This window comes from Marmota flaviventris, chromosome 19 (genome assembly GCF_047511675.1).
Source record: "Marmota flaviventris isolate mMarFla1 chromosome 19, mMarFla1.hap1, whole genome shotgun sequence".
Classification (NCBI taxonomy): Eukaryota; Metazoa; Chordata; class Mammalia; order Rodentia; family Sciuridae; genus Marmota; species Marmota flaviventris.
The window spans coordinates 37,649,636-37,660,284 of NC_092516.1; positions in this window are offsets into that span (position 1 = coordinate 37,649,636).

Sequence of the window (10,649 nt, forward strand, 5' to 3'; positions counted from 1 at the left end):
CTTGGCTGCGTCATTCCTAAGGGGCTTCAGGGAGGCTGAGCCACACATCTCCTGGAATTGCCCAGAAGGGGCCCCAGGATGGAGTATCCTTCTCAGGCCACAGCAATAAGGGTGGGAGCCCACTCACGGCTGGGTGGGTTCTGGAACTATCCACCAGGGGGCAGAGAGGCCACAGGAGGTCCTACTAGAATGCGGGGGAGGCCGAGATCTGGAGAGAATCACTAGGTCTGGAGAGAATTCTGACTCCCGGCTGGTCCTACTGTGGAAGCGGTTGCTGAGGAGATGGGGTTCCATCTCAGGGCTTTCAGGGATTGGGGGACTCCAGAGGATCTTTGTACAAGTGAGCAAAGCAAGATGTAGGGCAATTAGGGCATTGGGGTGGCAGAGGATCAGAACAGGAGAAATCAGCTGTGCCCAACAACTGGGGTGCACCAAGCTCAGGCCCAGAAGCTGCCCCTGGAGGGGCCTCTGTGCCCGAGGTGGGTTATCTGGGAGGAGGGTCTTGGGACGGTGAGTAAGGGGCACCATGGCCACCTGGGGACAGCCCTGCTAGAGGGCAGGACCCTGCACCAAGAGTTGATGGGCCTTCTGTTTCCTCCCAGGAAGGCCTGAAAGTCTAGACTTTTATGTGAAATTTTCTGACTTGTAAAATATGTAAAAGCTGACAAAACCCATCTGATCCAGATCTTTGCATTGGGATGTCCACACCAGGGGCCCTAGGAAAGGTACCAGGGGCTGCTTATGTGGAGTCATGAAGCCTGGTCAAGAGTGGCATGGCAGGGAACAGGGGCGGTGGCTGGAGTGGTGGCTCAGTGGTAGAGCACTTGCCTGGCATATGTCAGGCCCCGAGTTCGATCCTCAGCACTGCATATAAATAAATAAATAAAAATTAAAAGATCCATTGACAACTAAAAAAATGTTTTTTTTAAAAAAAAGTGTGGTATGGGGACAGGGAACCAGTCCCTCCTCAGTGACTTCTACGGCAGTCAGGCGGGAGGCCCCCAGAGACACCGGTCTACCCTTCAGAGTTTGTCCCCAGGAAGAAGACCCCTCCTGAGAAGAGAAAGAGCAAGCAGCCCGGCCTGTCAGGCCTCAGTGTGGGAGGGATGGAGAGAAAGCAGGGTCCCTGGCCCACCCCTCCCTGCAGCAGAGGCCTGAGGTCCACATCCTGCTCTCTCCCTCTTGGGACAGGGAAAGGCAACTTGCAGACTGGTATGTGGGGACTCCAGAACCTTCATGGAAAGCCAGGGGCCACTGCTTCTGTGATCACTGGTTGAGGGTCCCCTTCCACACCCTGGTGAGCTGAGGGAGAGTCTCCTGAGACCTCATGACCAGAGGCAGACAGCACACATGGCAGAGGCCAGGTCAGACACCACTACCCACACCAGACGGAACCCACGTGGGCTGGAGGACGCTGCGTGCACCAAGGGGTTTTCTCCCACCACTGTGCAGACTCCATCTGGGGGAGGCACAAGGAGAAGGAAACCCTGAGCATTTCCAGAAAACCACAGGATCCAGGAAGAAACGGCCAGGTTGGAGACCACAGCGCATAGCTATGTATAAAACTGGTTTCCCTTCCTGTTCACAGAGGGGTGTGGGCTCGAGAGGAAACGCAGGTCAATTTCTGGAGATGGAGAAACTGAGCTCTTGTGGTGCAAATGGGGTCCTCATGCCCCTTTCGCTCCACCCATGGCACCTCCCACACCTGAGGGGCCAGAAGACTCCCCAGCAAGCGGTAGTAATGGGGCCTCGTCCCTGCTGGCCTGGACATCACCACCACCAAAATGCACATGGTGGCCCTTCCAGACCTCCACTCCCCTCCAGGCCTCTTGGCCCCTCCTTCTCAGGCCGTTAACATAAGTGGGGTTCAAGAAACAGGGAAAAGTCTGGGGGTGGGGGCACATGCCTGTAATCCCAGCAGCTCCGGTGGCTGAGACAGGAGGATCGTGAGTCCAAAGCCAGCCTTAGCAATGGCAAGGCGCTAAGCAACTCAGTGAGACCCTGTCTCTCAGTCAAATACAAAATAGGGCTGGGGATGTGGCTCAGTGGCTGAGTGCCCCTGAGTTCAAACTTCGGTACACAAAAAATAAAGAAACAAGAAAAAACATCTAAGAACAATGCAAAGGCAGATGCCTCTGTTCAGGAGAGATAATTCTTTAGGTTTCCGCAATGCAAAGACCCCACAGATCTCCTCTGTTTACTAATATTGCAGAGGGCAGGACCAGGGGCTAGAGTCCCTGAGTCCACGTTCATCTCTGCACAGGGACTACACTCAAGCCTCTGTCCACCTACTTGGGAAAAGGACCCCTTGCTTCACCTCCTCCTGCTGCCCTGGTTATAGCTAGATTGAAGCTCTGCTGCTGCCTGGGTCTGCACCCAGCTACCCTGCTAGCTGACCCCACCCCTCCCATAAGAGAACAGCACACACACATGCACACTCATATACCCTAGAGTGTTGTGGCTGGACTGCAGACCCAGCTACCGTCCTACACCCCTGCTCACACAGGGCTCAGGGAGAAGATGGGAAATGTGAGTTTATTTAATACACAGGGCATCAGCCAGGTGCTGTGGTGCACGCCTGTAATCTCAGCTGCTTGGGAGGCTGAGGCAGGAGGATCAAGAGTTCAAAGCCAGCCTCAGCAATAGCAAGGCGCTAAGCAACTCCATGAGACACTGTCTCTAAATAAAATACAAAATAGGGCTAGGGATGTGGCTCAGTGGTTGAATGTCCCTGAGTTCAATTCTTGGTACCCCCACCCTGCTGAAAAAAATATCCAAGGTGTCAAGATGAGACAGAACAGTTCCCATTAGCAATATGCCCAGTCGGTAAAGCAGAACGATTTCCACATCTTAACCAGCTGAGATTCTGAATCCATCAAAACCCCTTTGGAAAGGCTACAGCAGTAGCCTGCTGATCTCAATGGGTCACCTCAAAAGTTTGTAAGAAATAGAGGCAAAGGCCAAGGGACAGGTGGATTAAATGGCTGTGGAGAGACCTGTGAGGAGGTGCCACTCTGGTCTGGTGAAGTGGCCTGGGTTTCAACCCAGCCAGTGGAGAGTGCCGTGGGCAGCCTTAGACATGGGGCCTGTATGGAGGGCGTGGTAGCCAGGACCAGGCAGCCACTTGTCCTCAGGAAGCTGTCTGCCATCTCCTTCCTCTGTCCCCACCTGGAATTCTTATCTGCTGTCACCAGGATGAGCTCACTGCGGCCCTCAAAGAGCTATAGCAGCCACTGCACCTTGAACTCCAAGAGCAGTGGTACAGCAGGAAGGGCCTGGCCCAGTCACCAGCTCTCAATGTGCCCTTGGCAAGTTCAGTCTCCTGGGCCATCAGAGTGGCCAGTCCAGCCACCTTCATGTGCCAGGCAGAACGGGCCAGGTGGGCTCCACTTACAGCAGGAAGAGCAAGCCTGGTGGGTCCAGCCACATCCAGCTCCCTGGGAAAGCCCAGCCCAGCCTCTTCATTCGCCGTGGAATTTGAGTTCCTGCAGCCCTGCTGGCTACGCTGGATGCCATTCAAGGTCCTCAAAGCTTATGTGGACATCACACCCGGGGAACTCAAAGAACAGGGTTAAAGGCCAAGCCTCTCCACAAACCCATAGGCCCTGGGGAGGTGGCTCCCAACTGCTCTGAAGTCAGGCCCAGAACCCCACAGCATGTGGGGGCCTGAACTTCCCAGGCTCAGAGGCCCTAGGGGGTTCATCTTGAACCCATTAGCTGGAAACCTTGGGGAACTCAGAAAGTCCCTGTTTTGGGCTCTGTCTGCAGAATCACTCACAGCGTCTGTCTTACCTTGACGCAGCACTCTGCCCATATCTCCAGGCTGGGCAACTCTAGTGCTGCAGGGGTGGATCAGCCATGCAGGATGTAGGTCCTGCCAGGAGAGGGATCCTGGAGATGCCAGGGCTGCAGCTGCCAAGCTGCACATCAGCTGTGGGCCCTGGGCTCATTCCAATTTCCTACCAGCATATAAGAATGGGAGAGCACCTGGTTGGAGTCCCCACCTCCTCATGGATGACACTGTACCAGTACTTACTCTCTCTCTCTCTCTCTCATTTTTTGGCATTGGGGATAGATCCCAGGGTTTTGGGTGCTTGGCAAGTGTTCTACCAGTGAACCACATCAACACCCTCTCCTTTGGATTGTACTCGAGATCTCTGACCCAGTCTTGGGTCAGCATGTTAGAAATGACATCTGTAAGGTGCTTAGAACACCAGACAGCCCACAGGCCACAGACGGAGCAGGAGGGCCCTGGGCTCGGTCATCATCTTGGCAGATAAGGACCACAAAGCCCAGACACGGGCACACCCAGATCTCCCTGGCCGCCTCCCAAGTGGCCGGGCCCTGCTGGACAGGAAGAACTCTGTAGCTCATCCACACATTTCAGGCAAGGCCAGCCCAGGACGGGCTCCTCTGGCTGGAGTGGGGTTACAACCGGGCCACTCCCTGGGCTGGGGATGTTTTTCCTAAGCAGTGGGGTTTTTCCTCTCTCCTCCCTCTGCTCTGGCCTCTGCCAATCTGGCCAGCACTAGCATCGCCCACATCGCTCCCGCAGGCCATGCGCCTGCCTTTAGCTATTTGCCATTTCTGCCAACTCCCCACTTTCCATCATCAACCGGCTGAGGTCCAGTGCAGCCCAGGGCCAGGCCTGTGGACTCCCTCCAGCCCTGCCTGGCCCGACTGCTGGCTCTTCCATGGGCTATGCTGGGGCACTGAAGACCCGGAGCCTGCTCAGACAACCCCTGGCTTGTGCAGATCGGGTGGGCAAGTCCCTGAGCCCAGTGCCTCTATGGTGGGAGGCACTCCCAATGGTGCCCTCAAGTTCTGGGGAACCGGAACACCTGGGTTCTTAGTGACAGCATGACCTTGACACATCACTGCAGCCAGAGCCTGTTTCCCCCTCTGGAAAACGAGGCCAATAATCCATATGACCCCTTCCCACAAAGCCCATGACCTCCAGAGACCCTTCTGTAACCTGCTGTTCCCATCACATGTATCTTTTTCTCAAAATCTTCCTTCTGTGGACAGTCTTGTATCTGGTCCCCGTCAGTGTTCTTCTGGCAAGATGGTGCCCATGTACAAGGATCCAGAGAACCAGGCCTGCAAGCGGAGGCCAGGATCAAAGGGGGCCCAGAGGAGGACAGTTGCCTCCTCCCAGAGACAAGTACCCTTTTCCAGAATGCCCTGCCCACTCTGGGTCAACCAGGCAGCTCCCTTCCCACAGCACCATAGGAGCTCTGGGCTCTGGGAGATGTTTCTGGAATATTTTAGAATCAAAACATTTTTTTTCTAACCAAACCTTTCAGAAACCCGGACCACTTTCAAAGCCAGCCCACTTTGAAACCTGACGCTGCAAAATCTACTCTGCAATTTCATGGCCCAAGTTTCAAAACCCAAATTCTCTGGAAACCTACTGGAAGCAAGACACTTTGGAAGGAAACCAACTAAAATGGCAAACATTTCATCCAGATTGCTTCTTAAGCCCCCAATTTTTGCAAACTTTTTTGAAACAAAGGTGTTTTTTTTTTTTTTAATCAAAGCCAGAGTTTCCACTCAAATTTTCCTGGGGAGAAATCTGGACGACCTGAATAGACTCAAAGAAGTTCTTGCTTTCCCTGGGAGGGCACACACCGAGGTGTGGGATTTGAGAAGTCAGGGTTTTGGCTTTATGCCTACCCTTTCACAAACTCCCCACCCAGTGATCTCCCTAGAACTCTTATTGCTTCATGCCTTGGTGCACATGCCCGTTCCAGAACTGTTGCTGAGGGCTGCTCCTTTAGGCAGCTCTCTGAGCCTAATACTGTCTCTCACGGTCCAAGTTGCTCTTCTAGCCTGCGGTAGCTGATGGCAAGGAGGTGAACCTTGGTGAATCCAGGAGGGCAGGTGGACAGCTCGGTGCTCTCCCTGCAGTCCTACCTCCCTGCACTTGGCATTTGTTATTTTAGGATTTCTTGTTCTTCACATCCTCCCTCTTCCAAGAAGATCCACTGAGATGTGTCAGGGTGAGGACTTCCCAGTTTTCCCACCACTTGGCCCTGCACAGAGGCAGACCTTGCATGAAGAGCCAGGGTGTGTAGAAGCCATGGGACCAAGTGGAAGCCCTGACCTTGGGGACAGTGCATTCAGGGCAAGGTCCATTCACCATGCTGGGTTGTGGAGGACAATGCTTTTGTGCATTGTGTCATCTCACTTGAGTTTACACAGCATAGAGACGAGTGCCTTTCTTCACCAGGAACCACTCCATTTTCCAAGAGATTGCCGAGGTGCCAGGTGCCCAGCCAGGGATCACCCAGGATGGGTCCTTACATCAACATCCACTGAGGAGTGGCTTCCGTTTAACCAGAAGATCCACCATTTACAATTGATGGCGAAGGCATACAGCTGCTATTGGGCCCTGCAGACAGGAACCTGGTTGGGGTGTGAGGATGGCGCTGCACTCACCTGCTGGGACAGAGACTTCAGTAGCTGGTCACAGCCAGCGGGAAGATAGCAGCTGTTCTGTCTTAGTGTAGCTGTCATGGGTTTAAAGACACAGATTCAGCTGTGGAGTGCCTACTGTGTGTTACTCTCCTGTCATCCTGAGTACTTGGACCAACACATAGAATTAACATTCAACCTTTCAAAAAATTAAGCACAGAACTATCATATGATCTGCAATTCCACTGCTGGGTTTATACCCAAAAGAATCAAAACAGGAACTCAAGAGATATCTGCATGTCCATGTGTGTGGCAGCATTAGTCCCAGTAACCCAAGAGTGGAGACCACCTAAGTGTCCACCAATGGACGAACGGGTAAACAAAATGTGGTCTAGACACCATAGAATGTTATTCAATCTTGGAAAGGAAGGAAATTCCAACACCTGCTGTGACACTGATGAGCCTTGAAGACATTGATGAGCCTTGAAGACAAGCTCAACGAAATAAGTCGGATTCAAAAAGACAAATGCTGTGAGATTCTAGATCTTAGGTCTTGGAGCATCAGGTTCCTAGAGATGGGAAGTAGAACGGTGGGAACCAGGGGCTGGGGAGAGATGGGGAGTTAGTGATTAGTGGGGACAGAGTTTCAGCTTGAGAAGATGAGGAAGTTCTGGAGGAGCATGGTGGTGAAGGCTGGTGATGGATGGGCTTCAAACCACTGAGCTGTGTACTTACAAATTGTTAAGATGGTAATTCTATGTGATGTGTGTTTTACCAGTTTTAAAAAGAACTGGAATCATCACCAATCGGAACCACCACCACTACCAACCCAGTTCATCTAAGAAGATATACTTGCAAGGTCAGCACTTTTTTATTTTTTGGTGGTTCTGGGATTTGAACCCAGGGCCTCCTGCATGCCAGGCAAGCACTTTACCACTGAGCTATAGCCTCAGCCCCAGGTTATTTATTTATTTATTTTTACTCTTGTGAGAAGTCCATTCTTTTAAACAGGATGGCCTGCTATCTAATGACAAAACACAGCAATTTTATTCATAGCATGATTTTACTGAGTACAAAAGCATTTTCAAGGCCCTTACTCCAAAAGCTGAACTCTGGTTTTGGGGAAGAAGACCAGAGGCTGTGAGTCACTGCCCAGTATCTTGGCCCTCTCTCTGGATGTGGCTTCCAGGGCCTTGTGGGGCGGAGAGCGGGGTGTGGGCCACACAGGGTAGGCAAGCTGGATCCCAGAGAGGTCCTGCTTTCTGCATCTGAAGGCTGGCCCTGACATTATGCACTAAATTAGGTTCTACACTCTCTCTCTTGCTCTGTTCATCCTCAAGCCCTGTGGAAATTCTCCAGACCAGTTGCGTTAGCCTCTGCTGAAGGTCTAGGACTTACTGAGCACAACCACACTTTGAACTTCTCTCTCTCTCTCCATTTTTTTTTTTTTTTTTTTAGTACTGATGATTGAACCCAGAAGTGCTTTATCACTGAGCCATATCCCCAGCCCTTTTTCATTTTTTACTTTGAGACAGGGTCTCACTAAGTTGCTGAGGCTGGCCTTGGACTTGAGATCCTCCTGCCTCAGCCTCCCCAGTTGCTGGGATTATAGGCATACACCACTGCACCCAGCTCTTTGAACCTCTTGAAACCTTATAAGCAGAACGTTGTCCCAGAAAGGCATAATTATGTCTCCACTAAGCATCCACACTCAGATGCTAAGTGAAGGAGAAAAGAGCAAACCTCGGGTTTTCCACCCAAGGATTTCAAAGTGCTCCCAGGCAAAAGGACTTACTGCTGCTCTTAAGGTAGTCATTTCACATGACTGCAGAAATGAAGGCACAAGAAATACTGCTGGCTCTCCCAGCCCCAGACAAATCCAGGAGGAGACAGAATTATATCAGTTTCCGGCCATCCTTCAAACAGCTCATTCTGTCAGATAGACCTGAGCACTTTTGAGTATAAAAACACCTTTCAATCGGCATGACAAAGAATTCCCATCCAATAAGAAGATAACTCTGGTAAAGAAAGTCAATTCATAAATCAGTTCACAGACCCCTCAGGCTGGGCACCAGACCTGCAGCATCTCCCTCTGAGGACCCTTCTCTCTAAAGCCCAGTGGGGTTCCAACACCAGCTTCAGCTTAAGTGAGTGCAGTCCCCCAAAATGCTGGGAGAGTTTAGATCCTCTAACTCCAAGTTCAGGAAAAACTTCACCCAAAGACCTGAGCTGTGGCTTCCCAATCAGCTTCTCTAATCGCCTGCAAGTGCACTCAGTCCTACCAGCTAGCCAGCTCCCAGCCAGCACCCCAAATCCCAGAACCAAAAATAAGCAAAGAGCAAAAGGAAGTAAGATGGACTGTGTTCATTCATCACTGTCAGAGTCACAACAGACCCTTGTCAGACAAGCGTGGTGGCCCCGTCCATGAACAAATGCTCTCCAGATGGCCACCGGCTGGCCACCGTGAATCATGCAGGCATGCCTGGGAATGACATCCACATGGATCTGTAGCACCCAGGGACAAATGTGGCGATGCCTTCCAGCCAGGTGTCATTTTTCACTAGCCTCCCTCTCCACGATGGACCAAGAAATAATTCCAAGGGGGAAAAACTCCCACATTCTTCAATTAGTCTTTTTGCTGGTTTGAACTGGAAACCTCAGAGGGAATCTTTGCCCCATGGATTTGGCATGTGGTTTATAAATAAGTGAGAATTTCAGCAGCGTTCAGGAAACATTTATAACATTTCATAATGCTAAGAAATTACTGGCCCCACAGGAACACTAACCTACACCCCCCAAAGGTCATGTGGCTTCTCCATTCATGGACTGTCTTCAATCACAGTTTATCAACTATCAACATATTAATTCAACACTGTGTGAGTCAGGATCCTGTATGTTGAACGACACAGATCCAACTCAAATTAGCTTTAGAAACTAATTGGCCCCCACACTTGAAAAGTGCAGGTAGATCTACTTCATAGCTTGAATCATCTGGATGGTCCTGGGCCCTTGGTCTTCTGTTGGTCTTGGTCTCAGGTTGGCTGTTCTAGGAAGGACACAGATGATCACAAGCTCTCTGAACTTTTGTCCCACCAGCAGCACAGTTCCCAGATTTCCTAGCAAAGGACGCTGGTCCCTGTTGGTTATGAGCTCACCCTGCACGGTGAGCAGCTAACTGCTCAGGTATGTTCACCTCCCTCCTGGGGTGGGGACAGCCCTGCTCAGTTCTCCCAGGCTGGGCAGGGGAGGAAGAGATGGACTCCTGGACCAGCCGGAGGTATGTGTGTGGGCAGAAAACAGCAGACACCTCTTCCAAGTAGCGACTCCAATTTTCCCTTTCAGAAGAAACATTTAAATATCGTTAGATTAATTTTGTCTATGCTATGTAAATTTTACTTTATTATATTTTGGGATTTTTTGGAGTGTGGATTTGGCATGTGGTTTATAAATAAGTGAGCAATAATTATCCCTGGATAACTGGTTTGGGAGCTGCCCCGGCCTGGGGTGCATCCCAGGGTGGGATCAGTTCTGTAGACTGCGTGAAATTTGGGAGCCTGTTATTCTTCAGGGCGGGGACACTGATGAGAACAGACTGTCCCCAGCGCACTGCCAGGAGCATCACAATGCAGAAAGAACCCCACCAGGAAAGAGCCTTTTTTCAAATAACTTCAAGGGAAGGCTCTGGGAATGTCAGTGTGTCCCCAAAAATCCCGCTGCGGGAAACCACTCAGTCAGGGGCTGGAACCCCTGCTCCAGAGTGAGGTCCTCCCAAAAGTGCATCCAAGGTGGCTCACCTCTAGGGAAAGGGCCCAGGGCAGCTCGGGAGAGCCCTGGGAATGCAGTGTACACCAGGTGGCCGACCAACATATTCACAAAGCCACACACATTCATTCTGCTTGGCCTCACATGGGAGAAAGTGCAGTTTCCAGCCCAGGGGGCTGTTCCCATCCACCCCTCATCTCCCTCTGGGGACCAGGGCTTGGTGGGCAGCCTGGCAGACCCCCTGCCTGCATTCCCAATCCCTGCAGCCCATGCAACTGGATTGAGAGGCACCCTCCTCCTCCAGCTTGGCTGCCCTTCCAGCTCCCGAGGCACACGGGTGTCCCTCCTTTGAGGGTTGCCCAAAGTGAATAGAAAATGTCACAATTCCCACACCCTCAGGGAGGAGGAAAGAGGAAGACAATGCAGGAAGGTAATAAAGACACATGCTGAAGCAGAGATGAAACAGTTCA